Raw genomic sequence first — 27,487 nt, 5'->3', positions numbered from 1 at the left:
GTTCTTTTACGTATCTATGATTTGTTTGGTTGGTTGACAATGGTTAACATACTAAATGTATTCACAGTTAACTTACTTAGCTTAATGCTTGTTTTTCTATTCATGCGCTCTATACATTTTGATTGCTTGGTTTGTCAATTAAAACCCTGCTGCTAAAAGCTAAAAATTAACGACGACGTCCCATATACTAATATGCGATTTGTTGCGTGTGATAACTTCGATATGCTCGTGTTGTGTGGCATATTTATAGTGAAATTTAAGCGTTATCATATTGAACCATCCTTTCAAAGACCCCGAACGGCACACCCCGACCGGTCACATTTTACTGACAACGAGCAAACCAGGGATAACTCAGTGGTTCCCGAAAGCATTTAATATCATGACTTTTTATCTTTGAGCACTTATGTTGTCGATTTTAAGGAAGATAGATGTCACGTTCGACAAGGTAAAATGACTACCCGACAGTTATATCGAGTATCGATTATCAGTAAAATGTTGTAACAGACCTAACGACACTGTTATACAAATATATCGCTTGACCAAATAGTATGTGGCATTCCTATGGAAACCTTGACAACATCAGGTCGCTTTCGAATGACTATCATGTCTAAAACGGTTGCATCTATCACTTTTCAGACAGCGCATATGCTGCCAAAGCATTAGGGTATCAAATATGTATGCATCAGTCGATACAATCCCATTTGAAAACACTCGATTACAAACTCACTCAGATGCAGTTTACTCTACTAACTTTTTATATTCTGTCGTTCCAGTAAAACGTATTGTTACGATTTTCTGTTTGTAAGACAGAACAATGCCTGGAAACGAATGTAGTCAGATTGAATGTATTCTATAATCTCAACTTATTGTGATGTTTATTACTAACGTTGTATTTACTACGGTCATTTAAGGGTGGCTTCACCTTACAAGTGTTGTGTTATGTATGGTGAGTATGTTTTTGGGAGACTGCTGTATGGCCAGGTCGGGTGAGCGGAACTTTGCCAATTTAACTACGCTGAAGCATACTACCAGGAGAGAACACTCCATGTAACATTTAACATTCCACAGGCAAATCAATAATTATTAGAAACTCAAATTTTATTCACAACTGCACAGATGTTTTGTTTTTTTGTTTTTTAGTAAGTTTATTATTGGTTTTGGTATTGATTGTAAAGCGGTAAAGACCGAAAATCGAAAATTTGGTCTTTTGACCTTTGACCTGACGTGAAACGCCCAGGTGATGAGACAGAGAGATTGATATTTGATATCCTGATGTTACAAACAACAAGTAGTGCTAAGATATTGATATCCTTCATATAAATGTCTTTGATGACAAACGATAGTATGGCAAATTCAAAGTGATAAATGCAGTTAGAATAAAATAAATTTTCTCATGAAAATGTTTTCACAAAAATAAGAGTACACATTATTTCGTTTCAATAGGACTCATTGCTGGAATTCCAAAATTCCGCTAAACATCGTAAACATCGAAAGGTAAATGCAACTTTGTAATTCTAATGATTCAAAGATTTCAAAATTGCCGTATAATTCTAAATTTAAATCGAATTGACCAGATTTAACCGCAGGTATGTACTTACTTCTAGTGGATTGTGCATTTTAATGCAAGATTGTTTCACACAACAAATGGTCATAGTTGTTCTATGTAGTAGCAGTTGTCTGTACATTGATATGAAATCAAATATACATGAAACATGTGTTTGTTGTTTTGATAGGATATCTGATTGAAAACATCAACAGACACACAAAATAGGAAGCTCTATGATGACATTTCATTAGCAATCATCTGTTCCTTCAGAAGCTGCTGCGACAGATGAATGATATCTATACAAATGATATTGGTTTTATGATCATTATAAATGTAGTTTCTACAATAAAGGCGATAATAAAACCTTATCGATATTGATTCCTGATATTCTAGAACATACCCATGTCATTATGTCATAGTCATAATATATGACAACATTAGAAAAATATCATCTGCGTCGAAATGAGCAATAAGTTATTGTTTCGTTGTTCTTTTATGATATATATGATATAGCAAATAGGAAAAAATAAATTAAAACCTTTTCATTTCCAAGCAGAACAAATACTTTCCTCAACAGGATTACAAAATAAACAAAAATAAAAAATAAAGGAAAAGATTAAATATAAATTGAACGAAGTGGATCCACACTGAAAAAATGTTTTGTGAGTAGCAGTATATGTAAAAAACAAAGCTATACCAATATATGATTTAGGAACAAATGCAAAGAAAAAAAAAACTTGTTCAGAAAAGAGAGGGGGAATCATGTGTTTGTTCATCATTGACACTATTACATTTACGTAGAATGAATATAGAATTGGCGGGGTTATGCAATAAAGTCCGACGGACGACTTGATCAAAATATAGCCAATAAATTACATATGTTGTAATTTAGAGTATGGGGTCTTATTGTGATATCTACAAGAATTAATACAAATGTGATATATCACCATCAATTTAATATGGATGTGCCAAAAGTATTGTCATTGCTATCACAAACAGCATATTAACACAAACCTAGGCGTTGTGTTGTTTGTCGTATCTGTTTATTGACAGTCCCAGCTAATTATTCAACTGTTATTGTACAGAGCGACTACTTATAAAATACTGATAAAATAACATACATTCTGAATGTTATAGTGATTACATGGCATTCATACCTTACATCTTCTCGCACCATTGCCAATAAACATGTCCCATTAATATATGTCTTCAAATGAAGACTGTTCAGATGCGAACAGTTGAAATCAGGGTAGTTCAACTTTTATTGACATCTGATGCAATAAGCGTGCATCACTGAATCACGCGAACAAGCAATTTCACAGCGCTAATTAGGTGTGCTCAGATAATATGTTTGGTATATCGCAATAGAAATATTGTTACTAATTGTCATTAAATAGGCTTTATAAAACAACGTTTGTTTTACAGGCAAGTTAGTTTTGACAAAATAGCATAATAAATGCCTTCAAAAACTTTGCACAAATCTGGGGGAATATCCTTGACATTCTCATAAAACATCTCCAGTCAATTATCGTTCATATCGATAATAGCGTCTAGAATGAAATGTCACCCAAATATTAAAACAAGATCATTTTGTTCATAAATGAAATGTGATATAAAGTATAGTTTATATAATAAATATCAACATCACATTACATTGTCCTCGTATCTAGCCTATCTAGGATTTATAAATATACAGTGTGACAGCTATATTGCACCACTGTGCAACAATGGGGTATTTTGGCGTTTAGAACTACGATTCAGTTATATCGCATCATTTCTAACTGTTTTTACAATGTATACAGTCATGCGAACTGTTTTCATGTCTTGCCTTGACGATATAACGAATTTTGACTAAAGTTATTTCCTCACCATGTATCCTAGATACATAATCCTTAAAATATATACGTTCGCTGAAAGTTCTTTGAAGTTTTTTATATTTGAAATCAATAAATTTGCATTCGAAACCCCAAGATTATTGCCAATGTCTCCTCGTATACCATACAATGTATATTTCTTTGATTTCTAGTTTCGATCAAACCATGATGATATTCAGAATCATCATTATCGAATCAAAGAAGGAAAGAAATTACATCTCGACAATTTATATGTTTATGTGATCATTTAGGAGTACGAAAACTGGTCATCGATCGATTAGTTGTAACAATGCATAGATTTTTACAGGAAATATAATTTAAATTTTCCAGTGACAACCGTTTCTAACGGTACAACAAACAGTAAATATATAACAGTGACCTATGATACATAAGTCAAGCATATTACTCTAAAGATGTCACAAAATTCTTTATTAAAAATAAGCGACATTCTTTTATATAGATTCCTATCCAACAGTAACTCTGTTGAGCTATAAAGAGGACCTTTGACCTTTGCTATACACATATTGAATTATTGATGGAAATGCAATTAGAAATTCAGGAATAGCAAAACGTGTAACGTTAAACATGCTAATTCTTACTTAGCGTTCAGTTATGGAGTGTCAGGGAGAAAAAGGTGGATGACTTAACCACTAAACAGAAAGCCAAGATCGAGATGATCTAAAGCAGTCATTAGGTAAAAAGAAAGTTTTGGGAAAGAGAGAACAGACGACATTTTAAATTTAATCCTCATTGTTCACGATAAAATTAACGGATAGTAAGTACTTTCATTATTGTATTAAAATTACATGTCACCGTGATCCTATACACTCGAATATCTAAATACTGGTAAATCACACACACTCAGATAACTAGCCATTGTCTTTTCGTTCTTTATATTCAGGCACCACATGTAATTTATAATTAAAGAAGACCAGACAAATACCCTATAAAGAAAAAGAATGTACAAAAGACTAAATAATTAATAATTTAGTCTTTTTTTCTTCTTCTTTTTTTTTTAAATTTAAGTTCAAACTAAGGTGGAGATCAGTCATAACCATCTACGATACAATTAATGATGTTTAGATGTGTTAAAGTTTTCCTTTGGTAAACAATTTGTATATCATTATATATTTATTCCTTGCCCTTGTGAAAAAATTAATGATTTTATAAGTTTTGTTTGCATGTTTTTTTATCCTTGAACCTAGTTGTTTATCACCCGACCTACAAATCAATGCTGTTGACGTATTTGAAAGGTTTTTTTAATATCCTAAAACGACACAACTGTTGAAACGTACGTCAAACCGAGTGATACCCGTGGATATAACGGAGTCCCGGTCAACCACATCCTTGACAAATAAGAGATTGGATCGTCAAACTGCGTTATACAACGCATATATTGCCACGTCATTGATTTATTACATTGCTATATGGTATTAATAAGCCTTCGGCAAGGATTAGTTACGATCAATTATTTAATCACTTGTCTTCAACGATGTTATAATTTGAATCTGAAGTCATTGAAAATTAGAGGCTTTACTAATTTTTTTATAATGTTGTCAATAAAGATATGTCAATTTAGTTGAGTCAAATATAGTTCTTAATCGAATAAAATTAATTAATATTCGGAATGTCGAACCATACTCATTAGTTTCGACAATTTATAATATGTGGATACAAGTGAAGAACTAACTGTCATACTTTGGTGTTTTTCTAGGTGTTTTTATGCCAGTAGCTTATGTAATTATCATAAATTGAATTAATCTGCTTAAGTTATTCAAAGCGGTTACGCAATATCTTGTGTTCACAAAAATACTCTGTTGTCGGAATTATTAGATAATATGCTAAATTAATTAAAGAAATATATATAAGGATTCAACGTGAACATATATAACATGAGTTACGTTATTATGACGTCACAAAGGTTCACGTTCAATTTCGCGCTAGCTTTATAGATCTCGAAACAAGCACGTCATGTAGACGTTTATCGAGTAGAGGACGGACACGGCGAATGTATTAGATCAAAAGGCTGCATGCAGGTCTAATATTGTTAAAGAAGACAATAAGACATCCAAACCGGAGTTACAACGTGACGTACGTGGTTTATACGTCAATCTTCAATAGGATTTGAAGCTTTTCCGTACGGTACGGTGCTGATGATTTTGTTAAGTGATTGTCGTATTCATTTTATAATAATATTCAACTGAAAAACTTGTGATTATGTAATAAAACAAATATTTCATGGGTTACTGTGCTCTAGTTCATAATATTTACCCCTCGGTGATGGTAATCAACAAATATTATATTGCACTCGGCCTTCGGCCACGTGCAATATAACATTTGTTGATAACCATCTAAATTAATTAAAGAAATATATATAAGGATTCAACGTGAACATATATACATTAAAGCCGTAACTTTTATTTTCTTTTAAATTTATTAAGCCAATATTTATTGGAAGGCAATTGATTTTTACTGATTTAATTGATATGCGACACTATACTGAAATAATTAATCTTGATTCTTGAATTTTATATCCATCAATAGGGGTATTACAAATGTTTATGTAAACCATCTTGCATTATAAACGTATATGACATTACCATGTTATTGGATTAATCGTGTATTATTTTAGGAGATAAGGAAGCGTGATTTCCTCAATTTAGGATTGAATCTTGCTTTGGTCGATTTCATGTTCTTGAAGCAAATTGAATAAACCGCGAAGCAGTTCATGTCGAATTTGCTTCAAGAGCAACTCAACTCATCATTCGATGAAATTGATCAAAGTAAGATTCAATCCTTATATTTCAACTCAATCGTGTTTTTTTTAATTTAAATGTTTTGCGAGCCTCAGGGCTTGTTCAAGTCTACAACGAGAGACGTAAGATAATTATGCGTCATTTGAATACAAGTAATTAAAATAAATAACACAATTATTACAATGTGTCATACATTTATTTAGAAACAATTATATTATCAATGTTATCCAGATGAAACATAAAACATTTACAATAGATCTAGAAATGATTGTACAAATCATCCGCCGAAGCTGCGAAAGGATAATGTCTAGACTGTGTAATACGGTTGTCTCCCGCTTCGATTCAAATTGGAGAGTCGCCGTAACGTGATGGAAACGGAAAGGTACTTGTTGTTTATGTAGCCTTTAGCCTTGAAACAAGTTAAGGAACTGATTAAAGGTAAATCAACATTCATTGACTTTTATATATATTTTTTCTTATCGTCGTTTAGGCTTCATCATTTGTTTGTAACGGAGACGTCCTAAAGAAGTTTCGACTAAAGTTACACAGGGTCAATTTATTCTTCTTCGGTAGGCAATGTTGCTCGACTCGAATGACAAACAAGATTCAGTAAAACGACAAAAAGACGCAAAATGATGCTATAGACCCAATCAAAGCATATATTAAACGCTATGTGTATGATAGGTCTACTTTGGCCTACAAAACCCCTCCCCCCAAAAAAATAAAATACACGTCGCACTCCTCCTTTGCTGACGACGTGGGCAAAACTAATGCTAAACTGCAAAATGAGATTCATAAAAATGTTTTTTTTTTAAATTGTAGAAATCTATCTGTAACATTAGCACTTTTTACACACCTAGGCCTACTAGGAAGCTACGTCTTCTCTGGTGAAAGTAGGTCTAGATAAATATTTTCTTGCACGAAGAACGGTGTTAGGATACCTAAGTTCATGAGCAAATGAAACATGATTTTTAAGTAGTTTCATTGAGTCCAATTTCAAAATATTGACAACTTGATAAATCATCTATTATTGATTGATTCTGTTGACTTTAACAAATTGTCTAAACAAAATTATTAATATAGACAACTATGATTCAAGGTAACAACGGACAAAGTCCTATCTGTTAAACTTGACCAAGCGTATTGAATGTTTGGCATGAACAGTATTCTCTAGCTTTACCTTTACTTAGGTATTTAATGAGATTATAATAAGTGTGTGCAATACATTCCAATCAAATACAGACACAATTCCAATGGCGTATGTAGTTGGATGAATTAACATTATACTCATGAATTTCAGACCACACAGCATAAACACTACAACGGACGAGTGTCTATAGATGTTGTATATGCATAACATTTCAGAAATATATATGTTGTCCTAAATATAGCATGCAATTATAACAGCATGTGCAATGGAATAATCTTTAGAAATGTTTCATTTCAATCACTTCTAGAGAAAGAGTTCTTATTCTACAAATGTTGTGCAATAAATTCTGAAATGAAAATCTCCAACTAGGTAGCTTATCTTAAAGATATCATGTAGTACAATATCTACCTATTAGATCTGACCTGCACTGGGTGATGAAGGTATCATCATAGAAGATTTAAGGCATATTAAACAAGGTATGGAACACAACGCTGTTTGTTTCGTCAGTGCGCTGCCAGACCTGTAGACTGATTTAGATTTTCAACATACGTAGACTTGGGGGTAGTAATGTAATACCACAGTGTAAGCAGCTGCTGATCGGGCCGACCTTCCGTGTATCCAGAACACACGATAGACTAAATCATAACCCCACCACCCGCTTCTGTTTGTTTAGAAAGGCAGGTTCCGCTGACTTAAATTACTAAACAGTTCACTCAGAGGCTAATTAAACAATATCAGTTACCTAGACATATACGACAGGTTCAGGAAATCCTCATAAAACCTGGAAATCTGGTATTTCACACGTGATGTTATTATCAATGGTATATAAAGTTTTCCAACACTAAACATAAACAAATGTTAAATATATACTCATATATAAACGCCAGAGCCTAATTGACAATGTTAATATTGGAATGGAAAATAACACACATTGGCCTCAGTACCAACATATTGGTACTGAGCAATGGCAATATAAATATACAGGTTATTAAGTTATTGAAATTGCAGTAGGAGAATTTATGAAATATTTTTGCCTGGAAATGAAAACGTTTCAAAGCCGAATTTAAAATAAAACGATGGCGGCATGGACCTTTTGGCCAAGATATTCTAACATCTTTTCAATCAAGGCAACAATCATCAACAACTCAGAGTTGTAGATTGGTTTCTTTATTCCTTATCCTAAAAAGTAATGGGTTTAGCAGGTTGTGAGTACAATGATGTGATCAGAGTATTCCTTGCCTACAGCACAATCTTAATGAAACGAAACACAGTACAACATCCATACCAGTCTCGTTATAGTGTACACAAGTAAACCAGTCGATCACTGTTAATATGCTACTCCTGGATAAGAAAGAATACTTTATTATTAATACGTTGCCCTCCTTACAGGGTAAAAGTAAATGCGAACAAAATTTTAACATTGTAAAAAAAATGATCCTTTATTCTTACCTTCAAGTTCAAAACCTGACACCCTTAATCAGACTCTATTATTAATACATCTTGTTCCTCACAAGGTCAAGGTAAATGTGGAAAATGATGGGAACTGTAAAGAAAATATTCCTTATGACTTACCTATATCTAAACGCCCTTGCAGTTTTGTTTTTATACTCTAAATCTGTTAGCGAAGAGAAGAATCTGAAAATAGCTAAACATGGCTTTAGTTATGTGAAGGCAATGACGTATAATCGTTATTCAGCAATGACAGTCACGAGGACAAAAGCTGTGAATAATGTTTTGATGATTTTTACACTGAACTTCCTCTATGGTATCACAAAATAAAAGGCAAATACAGACAAATTTGACATCTTTTTCATCACATAATCCGCATGATAGCCGGTGAGACTTCGCCCATGTAATATATTTGCGTATGTCGCTTGTGTAATATAACTTAAAGCGTTGGCTGGAGATCGATTGTGACATCACGACTTGACGTTAGTAGACAATGTCGTGACGTCAGTAGAAAATGTCGTAACGTCAGGATTCTAGGGCGTTGTGACAAAATAGCGGCCTGCGATGAATTTTGATTTTTTCTAATCTGTGTTAATCCTCTTTGTTTTCATATTTACTTCACATGTAATTAAACCTTAATTATTCCTTCAAAAATCTTAATTGTTTATTATCAAGTGTTTCGATAATACGAGATGAGAAAGGATCTGAAACCACACCACCATACTAAAGGTAGCATGCGACATGACGGTCAGAGGTGTTTAGATAGTATCGAAAATGATCAATGCAGCGCCGTTATATATCAAATGTATCCTTTCGTTCATCTTCACATCAGTTTTTGGATAAAAACTGCGTTTTGAACTGTTTTGTGTTAATATTTTTAACCTCTCATGTAAATAATCCTTACCTAAATCGTCCTGATTGCCTTATTATCGAGTGCTTCAAGATTGTTTAAAGATATTTATACTATTGTATCCATCATAGCTGCTCTCTGACTTAGATAGTGAAACAAATAGGATCAGAAACTAAAGCAAAACATGGAAAGCGGTCAGAGATGTAAAGGTATTATTTCTAAATAAATGAATCAATGCAGCGCCGTTATACAGTTGGACATTTCGTCACATCAACGCTCTGCTTATTTAATGAATGAGATTCTACAGTATACACCAGATTTACCATATCTACACTGACGGTGGGTGATAAAGCCATGAAATACTTCCGTCTAATCTTCGGCGTCAGTCGTGATACCAATTTGTATATTAATTGGGCTTTGATTAGTATGTCTAGGCGATGGTGTGATGATTTCACTATACTCTGCGCAGACATATAGGTTCAGGAATCTCCTGTAAATCCATACATCTTATTGACTGTAACAGGTGCTCAGTACAGATATGGCAGATTACCCCCTCAGGTGTTACTATACGTAAACAGGTCATCATTACCTCTTGTGTGCCAGGCATTATTAATGAAACCTTTTTTTAACTATAGCTATGAATTGACATTGTAAAGGGGGAAAACATTGGATTTTGTCATTGGTAGGGCTTTTAATATCCAATTATCGTATTGAACAGATGGATACAGATGAGCTACAAAATGTGCTATGCATTTAATATTACAATAATAGTCCAACTTATATTTACTATAAAATGCTAATTATTGCATAACTGTTTCATTTAAATGCTTAATTAATCTATGAATAATATTTCACCCGAAATATTTGGATGCACGTCGAATATTTTGCATGACATATAAAATACAAAATGTCCGCAGTAAAGGAAAACAAAGTAGTATGCATTTGATATAGCCATTATAGCTACTAACCAAGTTCTCTGAAAAAGCATTAGACGACGACCAATTAACTGATTGGTTAACGTTATATATTCATTAACGATCCAATCCACTTAGAGAAGCATGTTTTGTATACTTCGGTTGCCTCTAATAGTGTTATCGGTGAGAGAGCGCTAAACACATTACTAATTGATAAACTACAAATGTATTAGTGTAGTTTTATATGATAACAAATGGTGAGTCTCTTTGTGCTGAATTTCACTAGCAGTGTACTGCAAAACGAGTATAATGTACGATTATCAAAATTTTAACAAAGTAACTGTGAGGTGGGGGAGGGACATATGATATGGCCTGGATAAGTAGGGCAGGAAATAAGGAAGTTAATAGGATACGTAGAGCACAGGGGTCGTGTTTGACACATAACTAATTACTATGTACATAACTAATCACTATGTTGTGTTAATACCAGTTTATTCCACAATCTATCTGATAAATTATTGGAAAACATTATATGAGGTCAGTTATTCTATGAAAATCAATTTAGCGATTAGATTTGTTAATATATAGACAAATCAGTCGGAAAATATAGCACATCTGTCAATGGGTATCATGGGATGAGCCAATGTAACTATAAATATGGCGTATATATGATGGTAAACCTTAGGTTACATCTATAAAAACGTTATGTTACTAAAACGATTATACTGTAGCTTATCTATGACTTGTGTTGAAAGATTTGCTGAAGGTGACAACCTCAAATCAAATATTTTTATCCCATCTTGTTTCTCAACACAAGACCGGCTATGACGGCGAGGATAGCTTATCTATACACTTGTAACGTAGGTTGTGAGAAAGTCTGCTGTGTATACATGTGTACTATATACTATATAAAAGGACAAGGGAACCAACGGCTCGCTTGGAAGAGGTACACCTGCCTCTACAAAAGTCGCCCGTATTCCGTCAAACATTGATAAATATGTACATATTTAATACCAATATATTCTTAAATAAATTTTCGATATGGAAAACACAACTTCAAACACGAAATAATATATTAACATACCTTTATTTCACTATGAACGTGGAAAATGCAGTCAGATATCACCGATGTCGTTTTGCCTGTCCACTGAAATCTAGGTTAAACACGTTTGTGTGGATATTGTGTACCCCATACCCGGACCCGGACTGGAAACACCATATACCCGGTGTCTGTACACTAAACGCTACAATATCAATGTGGTAACGGTCAAGTACAACATTAGAGTCTCCATATAAGTTAGATTCTTCAATTAATGATATATGCATCTCAAATAAAGGTTCTTCTAAGAACCTAAACCGTGAAACTTAATTTATACAGAGTCTGAGTACAGAATTTCAGTGTAGTATCGGGTAAGGGCGAGTACACCAAAAAGGTACCCATCATCAATTACAATATGGCGGATTATACGAACAAGAGTCGAGTGCTGGATAAAAAAAGTGTGATTCCTCGCTTAGCTGTTGGATTGGATTAATGAAAGAGTTATCAGAGATAGCCTATTTGTATTTGCAATGGGAAAATATCACCGGAAAGTGAAATGAATGCATACAAAATTTGTTACAAGGGAATATGAGTGCTTTTGACCTAGATTTCAGTGGACAGGCAAAACGACATCGGTGATATCTGACTGCATTTTCCACGTTCATAGTGAAATAAAGGTATGTTAATATATTATTTCGTGTTTGAAGTTGTGTTTTCCATGTCGAAAATTTATTTAAGAATATATTGGTATTAAATATGTACATATTTATCAATGTTTGACGGAATACGGGCGACTTTTGTAGAGGCAGGTGTACCTCTTCCAAGCGAGCCGTTGGTTCCCTTGTCCTTTTATATAGTATATAGTACACATGTATACACAGCAGACTTTCTCACAACCTACGTTACAAGTCCCTATGACGGCGAGGATAGCTTATCTATACACTGGAGGTACCGTCTTCTGTAACTCTTGGCACTGGTTTTGTGAATACAAAGACTTGATTAAAACGATAAATTCTACATTCATGACAGACATTTCGTGTCAGGGGAAAAAAACCACCGTTCATCGTGTAGCACCTCTAATTAACAGATACTATACTCATTAAGCCTACATTTGCGGGAGGAATATGTTTTTGCATATTTGATTGAGGCGGTAATGGCGTTGTCTGTGAACCCCACACCTGGTGATCGATGACGGGTTTATTCTGTTGTAAATATAGGAATTAACTAATAGTGCTGCACTAGCAATTAGATTAGGCTTGATCACTGAGTTGGTGGGTTGTCCTGGGAGCTTCCATGACTTACCATAATTATTCATTTAACGTGTACCATTGGGTATTTCCACGTACTTTTATATCGTTAAGAGTGATATAGCTATGGAGGCCATTACAAACGCCGGCGGCTAGGGTATAAGGTGATATCGAGCTATGATGTATCGGGACTATAAATCAGAAAAGATACAGTGACCAGTTTATAATGTCTATTTCACGTGAGGGTCATTCAATTTAAGGGCAGTAAATCGCTGAATAAGAATTATTTATATTATAATCATATCACAGCATAGAGTTATGAGAAAGATGAATAGAGATATTTGATATGGATAGACTTTTAGTGGCACTGTATTACATCACGGTATACGGCACTACCTACAGGAACGCTACAAGCTATGGCCTATTTCCAGAGAAATAGCCAATTTTGGATAGTTCTAGTCCCAATATGATTAATCAGCATACTTTTCCTTGAGCTCACATTTTATCTCTTGCTAGGATAAATAAATATATAACTGACCTTATATCTAGCAATATGTATCAGTGTATGATCTTAATTGAGGTCATCAAAGGGTTATATTGACCTACAGCAGTTCAAGTTATTAACAGAAGCTCATCTTTTATACACATTACTTAAGAAGTATGCACTATGCACTACACGTAAATCTAAACATGTATAGTAATTTCAGTTGACAAGGATATAAGGTTTATACAAAGACATGCAAAGTTATCAATATCATATTATTTGTGTAGAGATTTGAAATAGAGATCATATATATATATATATATATTTGTTAAGCTTTAGTAACATTTCCACAAATTCAATATCAGGCATCTTCTGACGTAAGCAAATCGTAAAGCCCGCGGGCAATAAGAAAAGTAAATAAATATCAAGGTCTGAAATTAGCATAGAAAGAAAGAAAACTTTCAAAGGTTAATTATGTTATTATAATTTCAAGAATACTTTATGTTTCGGAAAAGACAAAAAAGATCAACCTTGTATTTCACATACCTTCATTAAAATCAAAGAAAACGGTGTGTCGCACTAGAACAGGTTTATATTGCATGATATTGGCGACATCTAATTAGATATTTTTTACGACGGCTTATGTTCGGGTTTGTTCTGTTAATAGGTTAACAAAGGTGTATCAGAAATAAGACGCTATATCTATATTGTTATCTACATGTATGAAGGATTTACCAGCTGGAAGGACAAAACCAAAGGCCAAAGTTACAGCTATTTGTCTATCATTTTATGTAATTACCCTAGCTTTTTATGTCTCTTTATCACGAGTGCGGAGTGATATAACTGTAGTACTAATGAGTCCTAGAACAAGGGCAGATATAATCTTATCACGTGAGTTTTACATTGTTATGTCTTTTTTGTGGGGTCGATTCATCTTCAATCCGGAATCTGGTTGTAAATTGGGAACAAAATCAAGATTAACGATAGGTTGTTGAATGACAAGACCTATTTTCTAAAACGTTATCTGTTAATTAGTCTACACGAGAGAGGATGAACTTGTATCACGATATATCTCTGAAAACAATGTCAAAATATACTATGTATTTATAGCAAGTTACACATTTTAATTACTCGCCTGTTGGACATACGTAACAAGATATCATGGCTTAATTATGTGTTATAGTTCAATTTTGTCAAACTCCGTTTGTTAACTTTGTTTGAGGCGTAAAAAGAAGCCGTATTTTAATCAGTGATTATGGATTATGTAGTAAAGTTAATACAAATGAATTTAGGAAAGTATCTCTAATGATTAATGACCATTGTCAGGCAGCACAATGACAGTTAGGGCATATGATTGACCCTCAGGAGTAGTATATCAGCTATAACGAAAAGGTTTTCTTACAAAAATCTACCCAGGAAACGGAATTTGAATGCGCCCGCTTATTGTTGACGTTGAATGTAATCTTGTCTAGAGCGATATCATTTTCTCCATTTGTAAATATGACATGTTGATGAGTGGAGCAAACGCTAACTGACCTTAACGTTAGGACACAACAGTCTAAGATTAATCATCAGGTGTATTAAAAGTCCAAATGTCAGGCGAGATATATACAAATTAAACGGCATTTGTCGTATGTGTAGTTGCTGGGAAAGTGCCGTTGTTGCACCATAACGTTACGTTAAAGCTGTCAATACACGTATTGCCAACAAACTGTCTGGATACTGAAACAAAATTAATCAATCTGTGGGTTGTCAGGATGGTTTGAATATTGTGGCCAAGTCTTTTGATATTTTTGTCTATGATATAAAGGTTTAGTAATTACCCGCGGTCGGGCACTACTATTAGTATTCCCCTTATTAAAATGAAACAACGGTGCATAAAGAGTCGTTATCGAATGTGAATAGGATTCACCTGTAAAGATCTTGTAAGATATATCTCTAATTTACGAACCTTATTTAAATAATAGTCATCGAGGCTGAAAGCAGAACCGATAATTATCAGATCTGAAATTCAGAATAGGACAATCTTCCACATCTTTTAATCACACAACATATAAACCATACCATTTAACTTAATATCATCATGTACAATGTTCTACGATTGACTTAGATTTTTTTATCAATTGACAAAGGTAATGCCCTTGAATCCAATTATATTGTCATTGATCATTTTTGTCTGATCATATGCGATTTTGTAATTTCAATATTAGAGTATTTCATAGCACTTTAAATTCGCGAAGTGAATAGTTTTCTTATAAGGACACTATTAGCGAAGTGTAAAATTTTGCGGTTTTCAGTTCTCTACAATTCGAGTCATTCACTTCCTGAATACTTCACTGGTGTATGGAATTTGCGGATTTCAATGAAAACACGAATATAACGAATATACTACCCTCACAACCACCCCCAACACCACCACCATCACCAAATGTAACCGCCATTTAGTATGCCAAATGTTACAGGGATTTAAACGAAATGATAACTGTATCTATGTAAAATGTGTAAGATATTTCATCTACAGGGTAAATCATGGGTGGATTTCAGGATTGCATGCTGGTATGACCTTGGTCTCATTCAAAGTCACAGTGATAAACTCATTAATGGACTTCCTCAAACAGAATCAAATTACCCCATTCAAAGCAATTTCTGGTCAATAGTCATTTAATCAATATACATGCACTGTAACCACAATGTTTTCTATCGATTCAGAGCAAAATAAAAGGGACTCTTAAAATGATGAAATTGAAGCTCAATTTAGCTACCAACATATCACTAGAATCAATAATGACTTTGAAGAAAATGATAGTTGAAGATAAATAAATGCTCTCGACAAGATCGTAATGAAAAATAAGAATAAAACACAGTAACCAAGTTTTCTGTCTGACACGTGCATTAATTAACCAGTATCAACCTTAGATGTTTGTCAAGGCAAGGACAGGTGAAGGCATATAACTCGCCTTTATACAATCAGCCTGTCAATATCGTATGTCTTTAATCTATTAGTCTTGGTTTGGTGACGCTAGGGTTAATACTAGTAATTAAGTAAGACATATAGGCTACGTCTGTAGACTGCAACACGAACTTAAAATCGATTATCGTCAGCAAGGATAGAATTAATTTTACTTAATGAAAGGGCTAACGTCCGTATGTATACTCCAGAGCTAGTGATAGCCATGCTAGAACAAAAGAGACAGTTTCCGTTCATTAACCTGTATATCGGGGTTGGTATGGGGATGTATTGGCCATTTTTATCTCAAGTCTTATACCGGTCAACAGAATAAACTTCGATTTTTAATTGTGAAAATATTGATATCGTAATGTAAACCGCCATAAGGGTATGCATTATAACATTTTCTTGTGTAAGGTCTTAATGCGTTTCTATGCTACTGTATAAGACAATAAAATTGCACATCTAAATAACAAAACTGAAAAGTAAATATCAGTTTACTACACCTTCTATCTCTTATTCTCATTTACTATTGACCTTGAGAGTTATATTTGAGCATAGCTAACATTCATGGTTCTAATGAAGCCTATCGATGAATTTATGAAAACAAATCACGATTACATTACTAAACAAACATGAAATGTCTTTTGGTGAGGCGTCATTGCGTTAACATGTTTATTTTTGTGCTCATATTCCATTTCTATCAAAGGATGTTGTTAATTACGATTACCATGCACTATTACCGATTATGTATGTTTTGTAGTGGGGTCTAAGGCTGGTACGGATATCTTACATATTATTGTATGATTTATAATAGATAGCAATAGACATATAGACAAATGGTAGCATGATACTGATACCGAACAACAAACAAAATCGGTGTTAACGTAACATCAAACAAAAATATAATAGTAAAAACACTTAACTGAGTTCAAAACACTTTCTGGTGATACCGGTACATTATTTGTATTTGGTAAAGCTAAATATAATTAGAGAAATATGAAATTTCATACTAAACAATTAAACATAGGCTTTCAATTTGTTTCTGACCGACATAGCATGTTTCGCACGTACTGACCTAGCCTACCCTGAAGAGAGGCTTGTGGCACAGTAAATGCTGATCATCAGACAAAATAGTCATCATCCTTCCTTGTGTGAATGATGTAAAGATTTCCAAATTGATAATTGTTGTTTTTGCACATACAGAACACTTTCGATTGTTAAAAGGTCTAAAACGAAATGCTTTATTACACATTTTAGAACATGATTGAACATCTCTCTTTCTCTTTGTACATTAAAACATGACATCTATGATGAGCAAACTTGCTTTTCCCCTTTGTTTGATGTAAGAATTTAATTTAATATTAAAGTTAATATTATACGTTCGTTATCTGATATCTTATATCTCTTTTAAAACATAGTATAGCATGCAATACCGGGTTCTACTTACATGTCCGCGGATGTTGACGTGGCCGTAGATCTCCAGAAGAAGCCGACAGTTCCAAACGACTTGTTAACTCTCGACGTTGTGACAATGGTCCACGTGCTGTCACCTTCGATTAGTACTCCCGTGCGTCCAGATGTCTAGGAATATCTACATGTACAATACATGTCAACAATTAGTAAATGGTCTGAGAACGTTAAACTAGCGGGATGGCCGCTTTGAAGAGCTGCGAACCCGCTGTACTTACTGTATACGAATAAAATAACAATGTACACCACACCTAGCATGTCAAAGATGTTCAAAGGTTCCAAATAGCTTTCCACTCACTGCACTGTATGGCTAGCTTCCCTTCCTCATGACATTCACTTGCTTTGATGGGTCATGCTATAACGTGTAGTTAACTACAGTATTCATGTACAAAGTTTTGTAAACGAATAAAACGCTCAGAATGTTTGCACGTGCTTCCTGTTACTCTGCATGTATACGATATACACAATAAAAACCTGACCATAACATGCATACGTTCCTGAAATAGTCACGGTTTATTGGATCTCATCCCAGCGTGTAGTTGCACTCGTTGAAAACAAACATCATCAAGACCGTATGATCATCCCATATACATGTACTGTAGAAGATGATATCTATGTAAGAACAGCGTCTGTGTTATATATTGTTGGAAAGGCGTATGTTGATCAATCACTTTTGCTGTATTAAAACCATACTCAACCCTCATATCAAAATATTATATTGAAACGTATATCCAAGATGTCGTATTTATCGAAATCTGCAGTCTTGTATTATCACGATATACTGCAATAACAATCATATAATGTAGTAAATAAATAAACAATACGCTATATAGTGTCTAGTCTTGTATTATAACGATATACTGCAATTACAATCATATAATGTAGTAAATATATAGACAATACGCTATATAATGTCCAGTCTTATATTATAACGATAAAGTGCAATGATAATCATACAATGTAGTAAATATATATAGGCAATACGCTATATAATGTCCAGTCTTGTATTATAACGATTTACTGCAATAACAATTATATAATGTAGTTTAAATATATAGACAATACGCTACACGATACATATCTGTAAAGCATATCACAAACCCCTCTTGGGCAAAAATCAGAGTTTACTAGCTAGCTACTGTATGAAGGAGGCAGATGGCTCATCATACATTGGCTGTAATTCATTTATTTCTAGTGTAGATTTCGACCGATACATGAATAATAAATAACAACAATAGATGGGGGAAAGTGTCTTATCAGTGAAACAACTTAAGATAAATTAAAACAAACCAAGGCAGTTTGAAGGCTTCTACTTTGAAAGAAATCATAGAGCTGGTATGCATCACTTAAAACAGATAAGCTAGAAATATGTGCTTCACTTGAATAAACTCATCTCTTTGTCAGATTAGAAGTAGAACTGAAGTACACACTATGCCGTAACTGATATAGTGTGTTATTTTATAGCAAACACTATCATACCTTCAACTTTTCAGCATTGTTTACATGAATGGCAATGTATTAGTAAAGCTTCTGTTTGATATGTAGCTCTTACATTTATAGTACTCTTGACCTCAGAGGCACCTTAGAACGTCTTTTATCACATTTACTGAGATTATCCCAGTAGAAACCACTGCTGCCCTTTCGGCTTCCATTCTTAACAACATTAATTAATCTCATAGGGTTGGAATAACCATTTTCTGTAAGATCACGAGACTGTTGTTTTCATATGAGTACTCAAGGAAAGAAAACAGTTTTGGGCGATTAGAAAATCAATAAGTTAAATTGCGCATCGAAAGGGAATTTGCTTGGCTTATTGTTAGATTGGTGTATTTCTTCCACTTCCAGGATAAGTTCAGGAAGATGAAGAAATTCATTGACCCAACAGCGCTTAAAAGATGTAAGCTGCAACACATTTTCTTCTGTCAGTATCTTATCTGTAAACGTATATTTAGCATTACTGCATAATGCATCTGATCTCTTACATAAATGATATGTATAGGAAATGGTTATGATTGCTTGAAGCTAAAAATAAATTTTTGTAGAAAGTATAGATTCTCTAGCATATTGTTGGTGAAATATATACATTTTTCGCATTAAAAACAGTATACAAAAATATAAAATAATACACATATTGCTTTGCTTTTCTCATATGCAAAGGTTTTTAACTATAAAAATATAAAATGCATTTTGTATCTTTATAAAGTCCCAAACGTTGTTAAACTATTGATCATTTTAATTTTCTTGAACGTTTTAAATCGGCTTCAACAATCTTAGACTATCTTAAAGTATATAAATATCATGATGTAGTATCCTCATAATTTCTCAAACGTTTTTAAAAATATAAATCGTTTTGAAAGATAAATGTAAATGTTACTTTTGCTTAGAGATATAAGAAATACTTTATATATACCGTACGATGTCTAGCCCCCATTTCTATGGCTACTCTTACAGATACGTTTGTGATATTATCATGGGAATTCGCCACATTGTCCCCATCGTTGTGTTTGAAGTGGTTTTCCTTGCGCTAATGATCGTGATGCATATCTCTATCAGTTGCGTAACTTACACTGCAGTTCGTGCAAGCAAAACATTTTATTGTTGTTTGTTTTCGTTAACATGCTTACGCCCTTCATTGTGGATAAGATATGAAATAAATATCATGATGAAAGCGTTACTGTTTGTTTGTAAAAAGAGGCCAATATCAATTCCCTTACTAAACTAAGTGTTGTTGGTGTTTGCTGAACGTACGCTTAATTTATTGGATAATTTCAAAAATCCCTCTAAAATTATCTATCTACCAGTACAAGTATGGAGGAAGAAATGTGTTCGTTTATATGACATAACAGTTTTTTTCGGAATTTCCTATGGAATCTTTATATACTTTAGAGATAAAGGTAAGTCGCCCACATAGAAAAAGAAATTCTTCTCTATAGGAATAAGGAGTGACTTCAAATATGGCTAATCCAAGGATGCGTGAGGCCAATTTCCCAGACCAACTTGCCTGACTCAAATAGCTATGTTATGTTGAAACTTCCTTTTTGTATTAATCTTTGTAATTAACGGTCTTGCAAGCTCAATCAAGGAAGGTTTGGCTTGGAGTGAAGTAATAACTAGCTTTTAACAAAGGATTAAAGCCCCTTGGAAACCGATAAGAATTGGTTTTAAGTATTTCCTTTATGACATTTAATAAACAAAAAAGATCAAATTGTAAAACGATAGCATTCTTTGGACGTAAAGAACTGCTTTTATATATCGAAATTAAAAAAAATTCCTTAAGTGCTAGATTAATGATGATGATCTTAATACTTACATGGAATGAAACCTTTTAATCAACACTTGTAAACTAAGTACGGCCTGTAGTATTTTTTTTTAATTCCAACATATCCTCAACGAAGAACTGTTCACTTTTCTCTCCAAATGGAAAGTCATCATATCAAACAAATGTTAAGACAAGGATACGGAACCCTTTTCTGCTTCTTATTTATTGAACTCACGCCACAGTAGCAGGACGTCTGGTAAGATAACTTCAGAAATCCTCAGCTGCAGACTGACTACAAAATACGCTGCAATAAGCTAAGCTGCCTTAAAAGAAAACACCGTATAAACGGAAAAATTAATCATCAGCAGTTATTGGTAAATCCTGTAAGACACGAGCGGTAACGACGTGATGGCATCTTATGTCGCATTGAACAGACAAGGAGGAAGTAAGATATGCTGGCCGAGTAATTCGGATAACGACAGTCTCAATAACAGCTGTCTACATTTGGAGTAAAAACGTTCCAGAGTGAAAAAACGACACATTTCGTTGTTTTCAGACATATTGTAAAATGCCTTTCCTCAAACAGAGAATGTTGGTATTTTGCCTCATAAAATATTCACCATAGTAAGGTATAATCAATATTTTTTAATAAATATCAAATGTGTTTCTTCATTGTCCCACAATAACCTTAGCTGTTAATAGGACGTTAAACTACCAACCAACCTACCCATTACCATGAGTCTGTCTTTTTAGGTCATAAATCACCAAACTTTCATTTGACTCAATTGAATGTAAGAACTTTCTCATTTTCAATGGCAACTAAGTAAAGATTACTTTAAACAAATATCATCAAAACTGACCCATGTAGGCTTTGTATCTAAAAACGATTCCATTTCTATTTCCTTTGGTAATTTGGAATTTATGGAAACAGAAATCTCGTCCCACGTTTTCAGTTTTTTGCAGACAAGAAAATACCATTAGCACTGTTGGCAATAACAGTAGAATGAATAACCGTCCTGTTCTACTTGCCGCATCCATTTATCCTAAATATGCATTTCATACTAGTTTTCACGAAAGAACGTTTTTATAATGTTTTACTCATTTCTCTAACTGGTCAATTTCGAGACAGAAGCTAGATCGAGAAGTCAATGTTAATAATCAGTAAGAATAAAGAATTGATAATTGACAGTCGAACACGTGAGCCTTTTATCCCCGTCAAATAACGTAAATCTCTGCTAGTTAGCCTTATAAAACATATTTACTCCTCCTTCATGTCTTTGGAAATGTTTCCAGTTGACAGAAGGGCGGGTATGACTCAAAAGACAGTTACAGCGCCTACGATAGGGAGGACTGGCCCCACCCATTCGCTTTCGCTGGACAATCAGTATACCTACAAATGTGTCTAAATTTTAGAATATTCTTCCCCAAAAAAGTACATTAGACAACATTTTTTATTTATTTACCTGCAGTGATGTGCAGGAGGATTATAGATAGTCCATGTATTTGTTACTCTGATCAACGGGTTCAGGTTAAAATCAAACACAACCTACCAAGTGAAGACGAACATCAATATATGCTAGAGTCATCTGTTTAGTGTTTATTCTAGTTTATTGGCTTACTTATAAGCTTGTCTGTTTTCCATTCAATTTCTCTTAGGTAAAACACAATTACAACATTGTAAGTACATTTTTGCTTTATCATTTGATGAACTTAAATATTGAAATATTGAAACGTGTGATAAAATTGCCTGCGAAATAATCGCTTCACATTTAAATGGTGTACTAACCTTTTCATAATAAGGTTCAAGAGATACTGCCTGAGTAGTATTTAGATGATATGATTAAAAAAACGCTTGATTGGTGTTCCTTCTTATCAGTCAATGTTTTGTCAGGCACACAAAGGTCAGTTTCATCAGTTAATACAAGATACAAAAGGACTTGGAAATTATGATGTAATCCGAACATTAGGTCGACGATTAGATTGTGGCCATGAAACATCAATTCCTCCTTGTCGATTCTTCCTCATCATTAACATTCAGATACATTTTATGGCTTTCACATTGTCACTATCACCAAACGACATTCCTTGATCTATTTCGAATCTTAATGCACATATCGCTATAATCTTAATAACTTCCTCGTTACTAACTTTGTTTAATCTAATCAGTTTGACATATTCGTCTTAAGGTGGACTTTAAAATTGAACTTGAAGCTTGAAGATTTTGTTCTGAGACTCAACCATGACAAAATATTATCAAGCGTTTTATTTAAAGGAAAATTATCTGGAAACTACATTATTATTATTCTTTCGGTGACACTTTTTTTCTTAATAGTTATAAGATGAATCTGAAATTACTTTGAAATAGTAATATTATGTTTTGCAGACAGCGCACATCGACGCTTATAAGCATTTTATTTTTCGAGTCATTAATCTCCAAATATTTGTATTGAAGAAATTAAAACCATTGCAAAAATACACCCTACATGTGCTTCTTTCTTAACAAAATATAAGATTGCCACCAAGAACAAATAGCGTTGTTACTTCAAGGCGATTTACTATTTTGCGGGGAGACATTTTCACTATTCATCGGCAGATCCCGAATGTTACGTTTTAACAAATTGAAGACGTTCGGGTTCCTTTTTTAACAATAGTTTTATTGCATTCGCCAAAATCATGTTTACCGTTTATATCAGGGTATAGTGTTATATCATAATATTTACATGTAAAATATTTACATGTAATATGTAAGCGAATACAAGTAACTGTGTGGTAAATACGAATGAGTAGTTGAAACCAACTTCAAAAAGATATTGATGACAAAAGACAATATCAAGAAATGGGAGAACGTGTTAAAAGGCAAAAACAGAGTGTTAACCTAACGCTTTGGTCACAATGATCGGCTGGTATCCGGGGATAGAGGGTAATCGGGAGTACACCGGTGGTTGTACCATTTTTTCGACATCGGCCAAAAAATTGTCACACATCATTTACATAAAAAGGAGGCCGTGCGGTAATCGTACGCCGTTAGTTTCGAAGGACAATTTTTGGGGGACCGGTGAGGCAGTAAATATCGACCGAACATATAATGCTAATCGGTCAATTTTCATATGATGTCCGGTCTATTCACCGGTTATCGTACGAATATCGGCCGAGTATCTTACGGACAACGAAATACGTGAAGGATATGTTGCCGATAAATGCTCCGGTCACACATTCATGGATCATCTCGAACGTGCAACTACGGATTTAAATTCACGGATGGCCCCGGGAAAAACTAGTTTTCAATGTCCGATACGGTTCCAATACGGCTTTGCAACGATGTATCTACGGGTCTTCGCGAATATACTGAGGGTAATAAACGTTGTCGGTCATTTGATAACATAAGTGAAACATATTGTTAAGATGCACGGACAATAAATGGCATGCCTGATATTAAAAATCGTTTATCTTAAGTTACACAATAATGTAAATTTAATCGAGGGAAAGAATATCAAAATGCCTTGTTAAGGAAGCAAAGACTAAAATAATTCCACATGTGCATATAACTGAATGGAAATTTCGATGTAGCATGTTTGTAATTACATGTTGGATTTATAACTTATGGAATACCTTTGTCTTCTTAAACCGATTGTTTCAATAAAGTTGAGATATCTCATTCACATATACCTATTTTTAGTTTTTCTAATTATGATTCACGATCTATCCAAAACATTTTTCTATCCTCTGCGAAGGAACTGTTACTTAATTGCTTAATTAATTATTGAGAGAAATATTACATTCATAACTTAAAACATTATCCATAACTCTTTCACCCAAGAAAAGTCGTTAGCGACATCCGTCTGTAGAGAGACTTAAGAAGCCAGGTTACCTATCAAATACGTAGTCGCCAATAATGTTAAGATAGCCTAGTGGTTTGCCATTTTGGATGTTATAACCATACCAAATAATCCATTTTCAAAGTCCTTCTTCAATTCATTCTGGTTACCGATCTGATCGTCAGTGTACCACATTGAGAACCAACATTAAACAACTTGAATTCGAAATTGGCAAGGGCTGTTAGAACCAATACACGATACCCCTTATACTTGTAATTAATATAGGTATCTTCTGGTTTTGCCATCTAGAGCGCCAAACTAATACGGGAACTCTAATTTCATTGCAAATTATTTAGCTTCATTATTATATTGCAACTGTTCGGGTTCAGTAAAGTATGAATATCACCACAAGTATCCCAAATGATAATGTGTACAAACTGGACACCATATATCATCGTGTGGTAACCATCTCTTGTAGCCAATTGCAACTTTCAGTTTTAGATCATAAAAATGTCGGCACAATACCTTGTACTTCATAGTCCTTGGATAAATGACATGTACATATCATAAAAATTCATATTTAACTGGAATTTAAGCACAAATACTACGGAAGGGTGTGCAGAAAAGCAATTCCTTTTCTCTGCCTCCAGTCACTTTTCTCGACTCGGCTGTTTTGACCGCATCAATGTATGTATGTGTTGAAATACCACTATTTATTGGTCATCTCTACGCCATGACGCATCACTACGATGAGCCATATAATTACGAGGCCTTTTAGGTATCTTGTGACAGTATTGGTAACGTGGTAGATCCTAATATTCCGTATTTTATCTTGATTTTACGTAGTTTACCGTTATCATCCTTGACAATTCTTGTTGATTCTGACCTATCCGTAAAGCAACGTTACTATATCGTGTTGTGTCGTGAAAATCCGCACCAAACCGTTCTTTATCAATTACGTAGCTGAACCGCACTAACATGTAGTTAACCGTAACAACCCGTTGTAAACTTGATACGTACGGTTTAATGCGGTTGTGATAGGGAGTAACACGGTTCAGTACATTCCAAAACGGTTAAGTAGGAAGATACCACGGTTGTTTGAACCGTAGCCAAATTTTGAACATGTTCAAAATTTGCCATGGAACTGAAAATACTTCCAAGTGTAACTACGTAAGACAACGGCTACTATACGGAAATCTGCGGATCATTACAGAATATCACGAATGATGCCGGATTAAAGCCGTGGCTAATCCGGCGAGGTGATCCGTGAATGTGTGACCGGGGTTTATGAAAATCTACGGGACACCGGAGAGAATTTAAGTTGGAGTCAAAAGTCTTCGGGCACATCCCCGATTATGTCTGAAAGCCTCAGTCACCGGCCGGCCATGTCTGGTGTCCGGCTGGAATCAAGAACCAAAATGACCAAAAACCATACCGAGAGTACATCCGAAGCCTAATCGAAAGGGGTTGTGACCAAAGCAGTAGCTAAAGATAAATCGTGTAATACACGTATCGCGTGTGATACATGTATCATTAATTCGTTCTTACCAAACTCGATCATGATGGCCCATAGGAAAGCATCCCCTGGTTGTTATCACTTAGAGACAAAATTATTTTTATTGCAATTTAGCACCGTCTGTCTAATTTCTTCCGTTTATCAAATATTTGTTACAGTATCATTAAGTATCATTAATATCGTGTTTCACCCAGAGTTTTTTACTTGGTCAAATCATTCTTTCTATCTATTCCATTTATTACAAAAATAGTCATTTTGTAGTCGTAAGCGATTTATCAAAACAAAATTCGATAACTGGCACGCGTTGTATACAGACTCGACCTAGCGATGCTGTTCCCGTCAAAAGTAGTCAAATATGTGTAAATGAAATAAAATAAATTATGATGCTATCTTTAATTAAATCTTAATAGTTTTTCTTTTCGCATGGAAAAATACCTGTTTTATTTCTGGACACTAAAACTCAAATGTTTTCGTCATTTTAAGGAGAAATCATAATACATTCATAAGGTAACGATACATGACCTTCCGTGTGCTATCCCCGTCAGGACAATGGCGTTTTGTGTTTATTAAATCAAGACAAACCTTATGAAACTCTTATTGTGTTAGTTTGGAGTCATACTGGTACCTACGTTGAAGCAGCAACAAAAAACGTGTCGATATTTCGTAATCACATTTCAACGTTCCAAACCAAACATTATCAGACATGACCTCCTGAAGGTGGAATTTTAACCTTCACAAGCAAAATAAAAATTACCATACTCAAAAGTATCACCACAATACAATATTGCAAGCACAAACACTGGGACTCCAGGTCGGCAATTAGATATAGACTTTGATGTTATTTTATACAGAGAAGATATAAAATAGCTGTTCAAAATAAACAAGTTCTAAGCCATTTTTCCTTCGAAGATTTGAAAGTATGCAGAGGGAATGTCGTTGACTAAAGCTTTTACCTATATCAATACTTACATCAGTAAAACATTGGGCTTTATATTATCGACTTGAATGCCTTACAATAACATGCGGTGTTTGTCTCAGGTTGTAATCTCTACCTTAATCTGTTTACAAAAGATCCAAACTTTTGCTAAAGCCTGGTTTAGGCTTTCACTTAGAATTAAGCTAACAAACTATGTTTGAGTTGATTGGTTTGTTAGTTTTATTAGTTTTG

At 34.1% G+C, this 27,487-nt stretch overlaps 1 protein-coding gene across 7 annotated transcripts in view; it reads right to left on the bottom strand.

Moving 5' to 3' along the window:
• Positions 1-27,487, bottom strand: part of LOC138325825 (prostaglandin E2 receptor EP4 subtype-like) — a 69,113-nt gene that overhangs the window by 10,368 nt on the left and 31,258 nt on the right. For 3 of the 7 annotated variants that reach the window (XM_069271757.1, XM_069271756.1, XM_069271759.1), the window contains exon 2: positions 17,707-17,850. The gene's annotated coding sequence lies outside the window, so the exon portion shown is untranslated. Of the gene's footprint in view, positions 1-17,706; positions 18,426-27,487 lie in introns of those variants that run through there. The other 4 variants (XM_069271755.1, XM_069271758.1, XM_069271760.1 and 1 more) reach the window with 4 other exon arrangements.

This window comes from Argopecten irradians, chromosome 6, assembly GCF_041381155.1.
Source record: "Argopecten irradians isolate NY chromosome 6, Ai_NY, whole genome shotgun sequence".
In the NCBI taxonomy this organism is placed as follows: Eukaryota; Metazoa; Mollusca; class Bivalvia; order Pectinida; family Pectinidae; genus Argopecten; species Argopecten irradians.
The sequence above is the reverse complement of the archived record's forward strand: the minus strand, read 5'-3'. Positions and strand labels throughout refer to the sequence as shown.